The sequence below is a fragment of the Chenopodium album genome, chromosome 13 (assembly GCF_948465745.1).
Source record: "Chenopodium album chromosome 13, dcCheAlbu1.1, whole genome shotgun sequence".
Lineage (NCBI taxonomy): Eukaryota > Viridiplantae > Streptophyta > Magnoliopsida > Caryophyllales > Amaranthaceae > Chenopodium > Chenopodium album.
Window position 1 is genome coordinate 15,189,137 of NC_137846.1, and position 15,886 is coordinate 15,205,022.

Genomic DNA, 15,886 nt, shown 5'->3' on the forward strand with positions numbered 1-15,886 from the left:
TGAGCTCTCATCATGTTACAACTCACTCAAATGAAATGAACAATTCAAGAATCATGGGCAAGCCGAGCCCCCAGCTAGTTTACATTAGGCTCTCGGCATGCTCTAGCCAACATACCCCCTCGGCTTGCCTGGCTACTCCCTAGACCTGCTAGCATACCCCCTCGGCTTGCCTGGCTACCCCCTCGGCTTGCCTGGCTACCCCCTCAGCATGCCTAGCTAGGGGCTATGCTTCTACCAATCGCCTCGACATGCCTAGCCGAGGGATATGCTTCTATCATCTCCTCGGCATGCTTAGCCGGGGGCCACGCTTCTATCAACCCCTCGGCATGCCTAGCCGGGGACTATGCATCCCCTAGCCAGGGGCTATACATCTATCAACCCCTCCATGGCTTGCATCTATTAACCCCTCGGCATGCCTAGCCGGGGGTCATGCTTTTATCAACCCCTCGGCATGCCTAACCGGGGAGCATGCTTCTATCAACCGCCTTGGCATGCCTAGCCGAGGGCTAAGCCTCTATCATCTCCTCGATATGCCTAGCCGGGGGCTATGCATCTATCAGCTACTTGACAAGCTTAGCCCGAACCCCTTGGCATACCTAGTCGGGGGTCATGCTTTTATCAACCCCTCGGCATGCCTAGCCGGAGAGCATTCTTCTATCAACCGCCTTAGCATGCCTAGCCGAGGGCTAAGCCTCTATCATCTCCTCGATATGCCTAGCCGGGGGCTATGCATCTATCAGCTACTCGGCAAGCTTAGCCTGGGGCCATGCTTCTATCAACCCCTCGACATGCCTAGCCAGGGGCTATGCATCCCCTAGCCGGGAGCTATGCACTTATCAACCCCTCCCCAGCTTGCATCTATTAACCCCCTCAGCATGCTTAGCCGGGGGCCATGCTTCTATCAACCCTTCGACATGCCTGGCCGGGGGCCATGCTTCTATCATCACCTCGGCATGCCTAGCCTAAGGCTATGCTATGTTTTTCTCAAACGCCTCGGCATGCCTAGCCAAGGGTTATGCTTCTACCAATCCCTTAGCATGCCTAGCTGAGGGTAATGTTAAGGTACAAGAATCCCTCTTGAAGATGAACTTTACAAGATCTAGGAGGTCTCTCACTCAAGGGTCTTTCGCTCATAATTTTCAAATGACAAGGCTCTCAGTTCTCCTTCCCTTTCAATAATGAATATTTATATGGTTGAGCCGAAAACTGACATGCTTAAAATGTCAGCTTAAAAAGCTTTTGTGTTTGAGCAACTCTCATCTTACATTGATGCCCTAGGGGCAATAGTAGCCGATACTAGGAGATATTTACTTTTAATAGAGCGTCATTGTAAGAATAAAAAATTATCTGCCAACTGCTCGATCTAAGCGCTTAGCAGCTCACTCAACTCTATTCTCAAAAAGCACCGAGCCTTTCTTCATGTAGGACACCCCAGGTCGCTAACTAACGTTACTAATAACAAGTTTGTTCCAATGTTTGGGGCAAGATGCTAGCCTATACCCAATGTTTGAGATAGTGTCCTAGAGAATCGCTAAAATAACAAATGGCTCGTTTAGCCCTTAGCCTATCCCAAAATTTGAGATAGCCTAGCTCGCGTACATTTTTAACTTAGGGCTTAATTAACCTCTCAGCCTATCCCAAAAAATAGGAAGCCTAACTCTCATATATATAATAGGGGCTCGTTTAGCTCTTAACTTATCTCAAGATTTGGGATAATGTACCTCTCCCTAGCCTATATCAATGCTTGGAATAGCATGCCTCTCATTCAGTTTCATCAAGAAACTTTCTTCTCCCCTTAACCTATCTCAAGATTGGAGATAGCATACCATTTACTCGTTATCATAACATCAGGCTCGTTTAGCCCTCATCATATCTCAAGATTTGAGATAACGTACATTCACTCATTATCATAACATCAGGCTCGTTTAGCCCTGATCATATCTCAACGTTGGAGATAGCTTACCGTTCATTCATTACTTTTAACTTGGGGCTCGTTTAGCTCCCAGCTTATCTCAAGATTTTCTGCTCAGCTCTCATTTTAACATAGAGCTCATTGACCCTCAACTATCTCAATATTTGAGATAGAGACATGCCTAGCCCTCACTAAGGCAAAACATTTAGCATATTTCAATTAGGAGAAAAAGAATTTACTCTTGGGTTTGTGACAAACTCAAAAACAAGGCATACCCCAAGCTCTAAGCGTCGCTATCTAAGGCTTACCTCCCGGCTTATCTATATCACCCCTCAACCTTGGGTAATTTTTAGCAAAGATAATGCATGCCAAGCTCTTGGCTAATAGGCCCAGCTCGAGCACGCTCTTGGTACTTGAAGCCGGGCCCTCGGCCTAGAGGAGCATGACAAGTCAAGCTCTCGGCATCTCTCATCCTAGAGTTGGCTCTTTACTTCTTCCGCTTGGCCTATTCAATCACTCTCTCATCTAGGCCTCCCTTGCTCGGCCTAATGAATCACTCTCTCAGCTTGGCCTCCCTCCGCTTGGCCTATTCAATCATTCTCTCGGCTTGGTCTTTCTCCGCTCGGCCTATTAAGTTACTCTCTTAGCTTGGCCTCCCTCCGCTCGGCCCATTGAATCATTCTCTCAGCTTGGCCTCCCTGCGCTTGGCCTATTTAATCACTCTCTTAGCTAGGCCTTCCTCCGCGGCCTATTAAATCATTCTCTCAGCTTGGCCTCTCTCCGCTCGGACTATTCAATCATTCTCTCGGCATCGCCTCCCTACGCCCAAGGTATAAGGTTCTTAGGGTTATTTTGAAAGAGTACCTCGGCTCGGGGTATAAACTTCTTGACTTTTTATTTCTCAAAGTACTCCTGCCTGGGGTATAAGTTGGTGTATTTCTAATGGCACCCCCGCCTAGGGGGTATAAAACACAAGGTTTATTTCTCAAGTTACCACCACCTAGGGGTATAAAGCACTTGATTTTGTTCTCAAAGTATCTCCGCTTAGGGGTATAAAGCACTTGGTTTTGCTGTCAAAGTACCTTCGCATAGGGTACAAAGTTTCTTGGGTTTTTATTCTCAAAATACCTCCGCCCGAAGTATAAAAGCTCTCGGCATTGGGGCTGCACACTCCTCAGATGTAAGTTAAGATCTCGGCCAGCTCATAGCTCTCAGCATAATTGGTCAGGCTCTCGACCGACGTGAAATAAAGATAGGCTAGAAATCGAAGCGCTATACCATCCTACCCTCAGAAATGCTAAAAAATGTCTAACACTCAGCTCAGGATTCTTCTCACTCCCTCGGATCACGAATAACCCCTCAGCCTGGGGTATGCTAGGATCTCGGTAAAAAATAAAAATAAAAAAGCTGGTACTAAGAAATTCAAAGCCTGGGCTTCGCATCAAATGACAGGCCTAGCTAAGGTCTTCACTCCTCTCGGCTCAAGGAAGTATTCGGCCCAACAAAAACCTAGGCTCTCGGCATCTCCACCCCCTCGGACTTGGCTAAGCCCTCGGCACATCAGAATAAAACCAAGTAAAAATTAACATTACCCTCCGGTCAACTCGATCTATCAAACCCCAAGCCCTCGGTCACATGAAAAGCGGGGCCCTCGGCGATACAACACTCGTATAAAATTATAAGCCCCAAGCCGAGCTCTGTTCACGCACCTCACCCCAAGCTCTCAGCAATCTTGCATAATCTTCGGTGGACACATCATGGCGGGGCTCTCGGACAAAATTGACTAGACCCCAAGTTATCAGCTATAATAATATACTAGTTTTGTGCCCCGTGCGATGCCCGGGTTATTTATTGAATTTTAAGATAAATTTTTATTCAATAAATCAAATTTAAAAATATATCATTGATTTAAAAAAGTTAGGAATTGATGTGCTTTTGTGACAAATAGTACAAATGTAATGACTAATAATAATGTTAGTGGAAATGTTCGATTTAATACAATAAAAAAATTAAAAATTTGCAAAAAATAAATTAAATTAAATAAATGTTCAAATCCCGCTGGGTTTACCCGAACCCAAAACTTTTGGCAAGGTGTAGACACCCAAATGTGTCTCCCCAAAACCAAACCCAGTGATGAATACCTTTCACGTTATTTGATTATCGAACAAGGTGAAAATGTGAAAATTCTAGTGATGAGGATGTTTTTATTAAAATGTTTCTCTTTCTGTTTTCAAAAATAAATATTTCTTTTCTTACTCTATTTATAAAAATAGCCAATCCAATTTGGTTTGGTCCATGATAAGGGTCCAATAATAGTGTAGTTGGATTGGGCTTGTAAAGAGCTTTCCAATGATATATTATAAGCTCAATTCCGATGAATTATGAGGAAGTTATGGATTAAATTAAATTAGGCCCAATGATTTTACATGTGGCCCAATGATCTAGAGGAGGGCCTATTAATTATTATTCGTAAAGTGATTAGGATTGATAATTATAATTTTAAAGATGTTTTATTTTGAATAAAATATATTAATTATCACAAATCTGATTTTAAATCTACTTAGACGCGGAATTACCTTTTAACCCGGTTAATAAATGATTCCACGAACAAAAGCGCGTTGTACTTGTGAATCAGCGCGAGACGACAGAGTCGTCGCCTGGCGCTGCAATTGTCGCCTGGCGACGAGCTTGTCGTCTGGCGCTGACTCCTGTCGTTGGTGACAGGAGGTATTTTATTCCGAATATGATTTTCTTTGATCCCGTGCTATTTGTCCTTATAAATAGGGGTTGTATCTCCCCGTTTTTAATCATTCACAACCATCATCTCTCTCTATTCTCTCTCTAAAAGCTAGAAGCTTTCCTTCTCTCTCTATTCTTTTTCTAAACCTTCCCTTTTACAAAATTCCACATACATTAGCTTTAGACACACCTAGCCATGTTCGAGGTTGCTTTCACCCTAGACGTGAAAGTTTGATAATTTCTGAGTGTTTAGTCCCAAAGCTTATTACAATTCTTTGATTAGATTTACTCTTTTAATATTTTTCCTTGAAGTTACTAACGTGTGTATTTTGTTATTAGAAAGAGATACGAGGCATCAAAGTAATTACTTTAATTGCTTTATTGATCTATTGATATAGAAATCATGCTTAGATTATTTTGTTGATTCCTAGTATCATGTTAGGATGTTTTATTGCTTCCTAGTATCATGTTTAGGGTAATAACTAAAATTTCTAATATCATGTATGTTTATTATGATGCTTCCTATTTCTTTCCTAATATCATGTTAGGGCTAATTGATCTTTAATGTTTAGTGACATGATAGGGTTTGTTATTAATCTTGTTAGTATCATGCCTAGGATCTTGCTAATATTATTATGCTTTGAGATTGAGAACATTATTATGATTGTTATTATGTTGCTTGATATTATATATATTATTATTTTTATTGCTTGATCACACCTTTTATGCATGTTTAAAGGGAATTTGTACTTGTAATCACGCTTAATAAGATAATTAATAATCTTGTTTAGGTTAATATGATTATAATTAAAGTGATCGCCAATAATAGTTTTATTTGTGCATTAATATTCAACCAACATAGATTGAACAGGTTTAGGGTTAACCTATTGATTGTATGTTAGTCAGAAAGCGCACATGAATACAAGAAGAATAAAGTAGAGGCCTATTATTATGGCAAGTTCAATCTCTTTTAGGTTGGATTTGTACCTTCATCCCCGAACTTCCAGTCATGGTTCCAGACCTATTAGAGTTAGCGATTTCCTGGATCGTTAAGGGGTGTAACCTTCACCCTGTGAACGGTTTACAAGTTCCTAAAACTTGTTGGCGACTCTTTTACTCTAGCTTCCTTCCCTTGGGACGCTACCATGCTTAAGTGTATGATCACAGTGGGGCTCAAGTGTGGGATGCTTGAAATATTCCCTACAGTTTTTTGGCGACTCCACTGGGGAGGATTTCTATTTTAATTCCTAAAATTTATTTTGGCAATGATTTAGAATGAGTGGATGAGACTCGAAAAGTTCTAAGTATTTCATGTGCGTAATTTTGATTAACATTATTGGCATAAGCATAAAAAGGTTCGCATTGGAAAGACCATCCATAATGCGTCAAAAACATTGGATTTTTACACATAGGAATCTAGGGAAATATCTTTCACAACTAAAGTCGAAATAACGCTACGAAAATAAAAGAACAGAAAGCTAATGAGGCATGTAGGAATTATGACAGGCTCAAGTCGTATTCACCCAATCAAAAATAAAACCTAAATCTACTAACTATGTAGATAGGGAAGAAGGGTCGAACCACAGGGAAACAAGTCAATTTACTCCTAATTAATTAAATGCAATCTAAATTATCAAGTAACAAATTGTTGTAAAAAGGGTAATTAAATACTAAAAGGTAAGAGTAGGAAGGGAATAAAAAGGGTATAAATCAATGAAGGGAAAACCTAGGGCATAGGTTCACTAATAAACAATATTCCAGGGCAAATCATAATAAGCAATCATCAAGCATCAATTAATCAGATTATAAAGGGCTTTTGCTACGTATTATAATCACAGAGTTAATTTACCGGTATTAAATCTCATCTCTCGAATCTCGACTTAACCATTAATAATTTAGTCTGCCTATTGAAACTAAGTCTAAACATCAATTCTCATCTGTCGAATCTCGAATTAATATTGCTAAACTCATACAATTAAATCTGGCCAAACCTAATTGCATAGCATTAAATCAATCAATAGGAAATTAATCAAGCATTGATAATCAACAATCACAAATTACCCCTTCATATTATTTATTAGATGCCCATAAACCCTAGAAATGAAACTATTCAAACATAATTAAATCTAAACTAATCAAAACAATAAAGCAAGACATGATGAAAGGATTAAAGAAAATAACTAAAATTAAAAGAGAAGAAATTGTTACCAAAAGAAATCTGGATTAAGGAATGGAGTTAAGAACAAAGTTGAGAGAATTTCAGAGAGAGAAAATATTCTAAGTAGAGAGAGAAAATCTCAAAAAGAATGTAATCAAAATTACGTCCAAAAATCGTGCTTAAACATCCCTAAAACACATGCTAATTGAAAACTAACAATCTTGACAATCAGGTCCTCTAAAAAACACGCGCCGAATCGGGCGAAGGGCCGCCAGATCGGGCCCGCCTTTTTTATTTCGCCCTTCCTGACGCGCCGCGCCCGATCGAGCTTACGCTCACCCGATCGGGCGCGCCTTCTTGGTGCTGCTTCTTTGTGCGCGCCCGCCCGATCGGGCGCAAGCTTGCCCGATCGGGCCCGGCTTCTTCTTCTAGGCTTGGACTTCGATTGGGCTCGATTCTTCGGCCCAATCCGGATTTCCTCTTCGGGTCTTGAATACTCGATCCATATGCCCCGGTATCACATACCGAGCCCTTAATCACCGGCTCTAACCGGTCTTGGGCTTCAAAGATGGTCGTGTCCTTCTAATGCTCGTAGTTGCTTCGTGAAAAACCCGGAAAACGCTCCAAATGTGCAATTTCCTACAAAACTCAAGCAAAACTACAAAAACACTAGAAAACACAAATTAGTAATAAAAGTGGCTCTAAAGAGCCAAAAACACCACTAATTATGACCATGGGACGGGGGTAAAACACTATATAAATTGGACATATCAAACTCCCCCAAGCCAAACCTTTGCTTGTCCCTAAGCAAAGAGCTCATCAATGAACATATAAAACATGCTTCATCCCAAGTAAACAAAATCAAGCACAAACGATTCAAGGCAAATCTAATGAACATGCTTTAATATCAATCAATCTCATTCCTCTAATCATCCTTCCTCCCCAACAATTATCAAGTAGAGCAAACCACATGAGCATATAGAATTCAAGACTAGTTCTCACACACTCAAATCTCATTTATGTGGCGAGTAAAAGATGTACTCGATCACTCTCCAACCAACCCCTTTATAAGTGAACAATGCCCTCCCAACTCACACTCTCGTGTGTTTAAACAATGTACGCTCAACCTACTAATCGACTCGAAATATGTCAAATCATAACTTGCATTGATAAACAACACTTTCACATTCATACAACTCTTATGCACAAAGGTCGGAAGGTCTTTAAATCTTGTAATGTAAGGCTAGGGTAAAGGGTAGGATAAATTTAGGAAAATGTGAGAGTAAAGCCATGCTTAAGGGAGCCATATCCTACTAAAACCCAAGGTCAAAAACAAGTGATGACCAAACCTCTCCAATCACAACTTAACTCCACAAAAATTCACCAAACAATCATATACACAACACAATCCCAACACTTACATATTCACTCACAAAGTATGATAATATGAAATAGAGTGAATTAAAACAAACTTTGAACTACGTATTCTTTTTTTTTTCTTTTTTTTTTCTTGAGCAACCTTCAAATAGAACATTTGAACATTTGAAACAACTTTTTTTCTTTGCTCTTTTTTTTTTCTTTTTACCTCATATTGGAAATTTTCAACTTTGAAACACAAAACATCAATATTTTCCAATCAAAATATCAAAGAACAATCACTCTTCTTTTATTCCCACATTGTGCAAATGATATGCACACCACAACTCCCTCACCAACTAATAGCTCCCCCAAGCCAAGCTTGGGACTAGTAACCAATGGGGCTCATATAGGCTTGTAATGTGGCTAAATAAACAATAAAAAGGGCACAAGCAACAACATGGGTAACAAGAAGAGAACAAATGTATCTAATATCGTCTGACGGCTACCTAAGAGAACAAATGCCTTCGTCCTCCTCAATGTGCATAATATTGAGCCATATAAACATTACTAATAGTTGCAAACCAATACTTAAATTCCTTGACATACCATGAACTATCACACAATTCCTAACCAAATCAACTAGTCAAGCACTATATTCACAAATAGTTGGCAAAATTGACGCATGTTTAGGCATCCGAACAATTAAACTTCAAATCATGATCAACAAATTCACAAAGCTCATTATCATGTACCAAGAATCAAAACAATATTTTCCAAGTATGGGACACAGAGAAGCATGATTTACAATTCATTGGAACTTATTTTTGAATTTTTATATTTTTCAAATTTTTTTTTGTATTTTTTTTGATAAAGGAAAGTAATAAAAACTACACTAGAAAGCAATAAAACTATACTAGAAAAGCAATAAATAGAGAAAAGAGAGAAAGAGTTACCATATGTACAAGAAATCTCCCCCCAAGCCAAATCAAGCAATGCCCTCATTGACTTGGGAGGGTAGCTAGGAGAAGCTACTCCTCGTCATCATCCATCCTCTCGTAGCCTCCTCCATAACTCGAGCCGGCACCACCCTGGGTCGTTCCTGCACCACCGTACCCGAACCACCTGCAAAGTAGTTAGGGTCTACATTTCCCCCCATACCCCCAAAAGGAGCATCACCCCCATATCCATGGAATGAAGAGTAGTCCACGTAAGTACCAAAAGCTCCGGGGGTAGAATACCCTCCTTGGGGGTATTGGAACCAATCGGGAACTAATGCCTCGGGGGGGATAGCCCCTCGGCGTGCATAGTCATCATATATAGGGTATAAACCCCTCCCGAGGTTCCTCTCTACATGACCTACCCGCCTATACAAAGTGCCTAACCTAGAGTCTAGGTTATACACCATGCCCTCCACTCTCCCTTGCCCCCTCTCTGTGCGGTCAAGTTGGCTCCGAAAAGCCGAAAAGTCATAAGGGGCATGGGGGTCGATGTTATAATCGACGGAGGAGGTGGGCATGCCATAGGTGTAGGGTTGGGGTGGTGGTTGGTAGTGTGGTGAATGGTGTTGGGGGGAATGGTGGTGTTGTGGTAAAAGGTGAGGTTCTTGAACCTCGCCTTGACCTTTTATCTCGAAAGTGTATGAAGGCTTCCCTTTCTCAAATTTGGTCAAGGCGGGGTTGGGTAGTGTAAATGCTTGGTCTCTCTTACCCGATTCCCGGTGGACTATCCACCAAGTCTCACCGCCCATAGGTTGCACCCAGTTTAGGCCCCCTAAGTAAGCTAGGTCCATGAGGGTTGAACCCTCCACTTTCCTATGCCCGGTTGGGTTCCATCCTAGGTGTTTAACAGCAATATGGGTCACCAACCCCCCTAAGTAGATAGGCGCCCTAGACCTACCCCCCTCGGCCGCATTGGCCGCCCTTTGAAAATGTTGGGCTATCCTATGTGGTATGTTTAGTTTCTCAGCGTTAGGAATCATATAGGAAGCCAACAATTCAAGTTCATCCCTCCTAACGTTTGCCGGTTCATGCCTCCCAAAAATTGTGAGGCCGGCAAACCTTTGCCAAAACTTTGGGACAGGATGTTGAATCCACGTCCCTTTGGCGTGTTGGAGGTTAAGCAAACCCTCCCCGGTGAGTCTCTTGTAGACCACGGCAATGTGGTCTTGGGAGGGTTTAGTAGGTTTGCCCGATTTAAACTCAAATAATTTACCAAATTCTTTTAAAGTTAATCGCACATCATTGTTTAGCAATCGAAATTGTACATGAGTGATTAAAGCATTCATTTTAATAACATTGAAATTAGAAAGAAATTCTAATGTCAAATAATCATAGGTATGATGATGCATTTGGAAGAAACCACTCATTCCTATACCCTTAAACAATTTCTCTACGGGTTTATCAAGACCTAGCCTAGACAATGTAGGATGATGAACGAATCGAGTAGAGATTACCTGCCTCTGGATGAGGTTGAGCATTCTAGATCGTTGTTCTGTTGAGGTGATAACAACCTCCTTCCATCCCGGTATTTGAAGCTCCGGGTCGACCATCGGTTGTTGTTGCTTAGAACTTTCACCCCTTTGTTGCCTAGATCTCTTTGAAGCCATTTGTAGTGAAAATTTTGGGTATTGAAGCTTTCTCTCTCTAAGGGTTTTGAGAAATCTTGAGAGAAAGTGGTAGAAAGTTGGTGAAAAATGTAGAGGAAGGTGTGAGGATTAAGAATAAGTAAAAAAATTTGAGTTTTGATGGATGAATTTGAGGAGATTTTGAAAGGAAAGTGAGTTTGGAGGTTTGAAAATGGAGGTTTTAGAGAGAGAAAGTGTGAATGAAGAAGAAGAAGTAAGAAAGAAAAAGAAAAGAAAGGGGGAGAAAGGAGGTATAATGCTCGGAATTTAGGCGCGCCCGATCGGGCGAATTTAGGCTTGGCTGAAATGTGAAATGCGCGCCCGATTAGGCAACCTCCGCCCGATCGGGCGCGAACTCGAACTTTGGAATCGCCAAAATGCTCGCTCGATCGGGTGAGCCTCGCCCGATATTTCTTTTTGTGTCACTCGATTTCTCCAAAATTCCGCCCGATCGGGCGTATTTAGCTCGAATTCTGACCACTAGGTGCGCGCCCGATCGGGCCCGTACCCAATCTGAAGCTTCTCTTTTCTTCAAACTTTTTCTCTTGAAAACTCCTTACTTTATGATCTAAAACCTGTACAAAACACTTATGAAAGGTAAAATTTCATTCTCCTCACCTCTCTAAAAAAATAAAATAAAATAAAATAAAATAAAAACTAGTCTAGAAAGCAAGAAATACGGGTTGCCTCCCGCAAAGCGTTGGTTTATCTAGGTCCCGCATGACTCTCTTACCACATTGAAGCTCAAAATGAATCGGAACCGCTTAGGTGAAGTAATTCAACTGCACCAATCGTAGCCCCCTCATGATATAGCTTAAGTCTTTGGCCATTAACCTTGAACTCATTACCATGTTCATTGAAAACCTCCACAGATTCGAATTTATTAGCCCTTTTTACAGTAAAAGGACCCGACCACCTTCACCTCAACTTTCATGGGAATAGTTTAAGTCTAGAGTTAAACAACAACACTTTATCACCCTTTTTGAATTCTCTCGGAAGGATCATCTTGTCGTGCCATCTCTTTGTCTTCTCCTTGTAGACACGAGCACTATCATAGGCCGTCAACCTAAACTCATCGAGTTGGTTAAGTTGAAGTAACCTCTTTTCTCCGGCTAATTTTGCATCCAAATTGAGCTCCTTAATAGCCCAATATGCCTTGTATTCTAATTCGATCGGGAGATGACATGCTTTACCGTACACGAGTCTATATGGAGTAGTACCTAATGGGGTCTTAAACGCAGTTTTGTACGCCCAAAGGGTGTCATCCAACCTATCGCTCTAATCTTTCCTTGACTTTGCCACCACCTTCTCTAGAATGGCCTTGATCTCACGGTTAGAAACTTCAACTTGGCCACTAGTTTGGGGATGGTAGGCTAAACCTGTCCTATGGTAGACACCATACTTTTTGAGGAGGGTGTCTAACTTCCGCTCATGAAAGTGAGATCCTCCGTCACTGATTATAGCTCTAGGCACGCCAAATCTTGGAAAGATGGTCTTCTTAAAAAGTCTGTGGACCACCTTGGCATCATTAGTAGGAGTAGCGATGGCCTCAACCCACTTGGATACATAATCGACGGCGACAAGTATATAGCGGTTCCCTTTTGAAGAAGGGAACGATCCCATGTAATCAACACCCCAAACGTCAAAAATTTCAACTTCCAAAATTCCAGTTTGAGGCATCTCATGCCGCTGCGAGATGTTGCCAGTCCTCTGGCAAGAGTCACAAGCCTGCACAAAAGTGTTAGCATCCTTAAACATTGTAGGCCAATAAAAACCTGACTCATTAATCTTGGCCACCGTTTTAGTGGGGCCATGATGTCCTCCATATGGTGAGGTGTGGCAACTAGTAAGCACACCGTGGACTTCCCATTCGGGAACACACCTGCGAAATAATCCATCTGCACACTCACGAAACAAAAAAGGATCATCCCAAAAATAATGTTTAACATTAGAAAGGAATTTCTTTTTTTTTTGGTAGGACAAGTCATGAGGTAGAGTACCACCCACTAAATAATTAGCAAAGTCGGCATACCATGGGTGTTGCTCTACAACTGCATATAGATTGTCATCAGGGAAAGAATCATCTATAGAAAGAGAATCCTTACCCTGATCATACCTGATACGTGACAAGTGGTCTGCCACTACGTTCTCTGCTCCCTTTTTATCTTTTATTTCGATATTAAAATCTTGGAGCAAAAGAACCCAACGGAGTAGCCTTGGCTTTGATTCTGCCTTAGCTATCAAGTACTTCAACGCTGCATGGTCGGTAAAAACAATGACTTTAGAACCAACAAGATATGATCTAAATTTTTCTAAAGCATATATAACAGCAAGAAACTCCTTCTCCGTAGTGGCATAGTTGACTTAGGCTTCATCCAAAGTTTTGCTTGCATAATAAATAGCATGCAAAACTTTATCCTTTCGTTGTCCGAGCATGGCTCCTAGTGCGAAGTCACTTGCATCACACATGATCTCGAAAGGTAAATTCCAATCGGGAGCACATATGATGGGTGCCGATATCAAAGCTTGCTTAATCCTGTTAAAAGCCTCAAGACACTCGTCAGTAAAAATAAAAGGGGCATCCTTGAGTAAAAGCTGAGTCAGTGGTTTAGCAATTTTAGAAAAATCTTTGATAAAGCGACGATAAAACCCCGTATGACCCAAGAAACTTCTAACTCCCTTAACATTAACTGGGGGAGGTAATTGCTCAATCACTGAAATCTTAGCTTTGTCTACTTGTATGCCCTTGTCAGATACAATGTGACCTAGAACTACTCCCTCTGTCACCATAAAGTGACATTTCTCCCAGTTTAGAACTAAGTTTCATTCTTCACATCGTTTTAAAATTTTAGCGAGATTTATTAGACATGAATCAAATGAAGAACCATACACGCTAAAATCATCCATAAAGACTTCCATAATAGACTCTATGAAATCAGAAAAGATGCTCATCATACAACATTGAAAGGTAGCGGGGGCATTACATAAACCAAAGGGCATTCTACGATATGCAAAAGTGCCATAGGGGCATGTAAAGGTTGTCTTTTCCTGATCTTCAGGGTGAATCGGAATTTGGAAAAATCCCGAATACCCATCCAAATAGCAAAAGAACTTATGGTTAGCTAACCTCTCAAGCATTTGATCTATAAAAGGGAGGGGGAAATGGTCCTTTTTAGTGGAGATATTCAGTCTACGATAATCAATACACATACGCCACCCTGTTACAGTTCTAGTGGGTATTAATTCATTTTTTTCATTAGTGATCACAGTCATCCCACCTTTTTTTTGGCACTACCTGCACAGGACTTACCCACTTGGAGTCAGAAATAGGATAGATAATACCCGCATCAAGTAATTTCATAACCTCTTTCTTGACTACTTCCTGCATGTTAGGATTCAATCTTCTTTGGGGTTGAATGCAGGGCTTATAGTTATCCTCTAAATGTATCCTATGCATACAAAAATCAGGGCTAATACCCTTAAGATCATCAATACTGTACCCAATTTCTTTCTTATGGGTTTGAAGAACCCCTAGAAGTTGGGAAGTTTGTAGGTCATTAAGTGCAGTACTGATGATCACGGGGTATAGTTCCTATTCATCTAGAAAAATATATATTAAATGAGAAGGGAGAGGTTTTAGTTCAGGTTTCTTGACCTCTGCAGGTTTTGATTCCTGAACTAAATTTACTACCTTCATTGTCTCCTTGGGGTCTAACTCTTTTAAGGAAAGAGCTCTTTCAATATCCTGTACTTCATTACCCCAAACGCTTGCATTATCTGCAGATAAAGTCCCACAAAGAATTTCCTCCAGGGGATCCCTTGCAAGAACCTGTGGCAAGCTATCATCACAAATATCGTCCATTATATCAATTACATCAATATAACAACAATTTTCCTCTAGCATAGGCCCTTTCAAAACTTTTCCTAAATTAAAAGTAATATTATCATCACCAACAGAAAGGGTTAGTTTACCATTTTTCACATTAATAATGGCTCCTGTAGTATGGAGGAAAGGCCTACCTAATATAATGGGTATTTGTGTGTCCTCTGCCATGTCTAAAACAACAAAATCAACAGGAATAAAAAATTTACTAACTCTGACAAGGACATCCTCTAAAATACCTAGGGGGTATTTTACAGAACGATCTGCCATTTGCAAAGTGATATTAGTAACTTTTAATTCTCCCATATTAAGTTTAGCACAGACAGACGATGGCATAACACTAGCACTGGCACCCAAATCACACAAAGCTTTATCAATAAAAACATTCCTTATATGACAAGGGATAGAAAAACTACCGGGATCCTTTAATTTAGGAGGGGATTTATTTTGCAATAAAGCGCTACACTCCTCTGTAAAAGCTACAGTTTCTACCTCATTAAAGGCCCTTTTCCTAGTCAGAATGTCTTTCATAAATTTAGCATATGCAGGAACCTGAGTGATTAAATAAGTGAAAGGAACTGTTACCTGCAAGTTTTTCACTACCTCCAAAAACTTACCGAATTGTTTATCAAACTTACTCTTCAATTGTCTATTATGGGAATGGTAGTTTGATAACTGGGCTCTGCACATCTCCTCCCTTATCCTGGGATTTACCCTGCAAAGAAACATTAGAAGGGTTAGTATCTTTTTGTAGCCCTGCAGGGTTAGCAGGATTAGCGTTTGGTATAGAGGAATCTGGATCAGGTACAGGTCCATCTTCCTTTGGCATGGGAGGTCCATCATAATGTGAACCACTCCTTAGAGTGATTGCATTGGCTTGATCTGTGGGATGGATTGGTTGCGATGGTAGAGCTCCCTGCTGACGGGTTTGTAGGGTAGATGAAAGTTGCGCAATTTGATTATCCATGATTTTATTATGAGCTAAAATTGAATCAATTTGTGCATCCCTACTCTCCATATGCTTTTGTATGTTGGTAAGAATTGCTCTAATTTCTGTCATAGCAGGGTCAGAAGATGATGAGGGTTGTGCTTGGTTTTTCTGGCCAGAATTAGGATGGTAATATTTCTACTGTGGTGGAGGTTGCTGTTGTGGTTGTTGTGAAGGTGGAGGGTTTTGTACATTGGTACTCCGGTAAGAGAGATATGGATGGT